Source organism: Psammomys obesus, unplaced genomic scaffold, assembly GCF_907164565.1.
Source record: "Psammomys obesus unplaced genomic scaffold, mPsaObe1.curated_primary_1811, whole genome shotgun sequence".
Taxonomy (NCBI): domain Eukaryota; kingdom Metazoa; phylum Chordata; class Mammalia; order Rodentia; family Muridae; genus Psammomys; species Psammomys obesus.
This window is the reverse complement of record NW_026590701.1, coordinates 5,377,378-5,378,279: the sequence shown is the minus strand read 5'-3', so window position 1 is coordinate 5,378,279 and position 902 is coordinate 5,377,378.

Genomic DNA, 902 nt, shown 5'->3' with positions numbered 1-902 from the left:
AGCTCCCGGGTTCACGACCTCTCCCGCACCCCCGAGCTCGCCCCTGCACCGCGCCCCGCTTCTCAGAGACAGAATTGGATCCAAACTTTAATCGATAAGGATAAATATTGACGCGCAAGGGAAGATAATCCCGCACGGGGAGGCGGCCGGAGACGCGCGGCCGAGGCCCGGGACGCGCGCCCCGCGCTCCTCCTGGCCGGGTGGGCGAGCTCCCGCCGAGCCCCGCAGCTCCAGGCCCGGGCCCCGCCGCCCCGTGGGGGCGGCGAGCAGGGGGCGGGTCCGGGGCGGGGCGGGGGTGGGCGGGTCCGGGGCCAGCGATTGGTCGACGGCCAGCCAGACGCTCCCGCACGCCGCCGGTTTTGATTGGCTCCGCCGTAGGAAAGGTTAAACCAAAAATTTTTTTACAGCCCTAGTGTGCGCCTGTACCTCGGAAAATTAATTGTGGCTATAGCCGCCTCGATCGCTGTCTCCCAGCCTCGTCGCGGCCGCTCCGGGACGCGCCCGCCCGTCGCCCGGCTCTCCCCCCCTTCGGGCTGCCGCTGCTGCTGCTGTGACTGCTGCGGCGCGAGGAGGAGGAGGAGGCGGCGGGGGAGGGGGAGGCCGGGCGCGGAGCAGAGCGGGGCGCTGCACCCCGGGCGGCGGGCGGCTTCTGCCTCCAGCCTTCCTCCTTCCTCCCTCTCTCTGCCCTCCTCTCTCTTCTCTCTCTCTCTCTCTCTCTCTCTCTCTCTCTCTCTCTCTCTCTCTCTAATTTTTGAGGGGTGACTGCAGCTCTTGCTACATGCCTTGCCCGCGCCGGAGGAGCCTGCGGTCCAACTGCGCTGCTGCCCGAGCGCTCGGTGCCGCCGCCGCCGCCGCCGCCGCCTGCGCCCCCCGCGCCCGGCTCCGGAGCCTGCGCTCGCCCG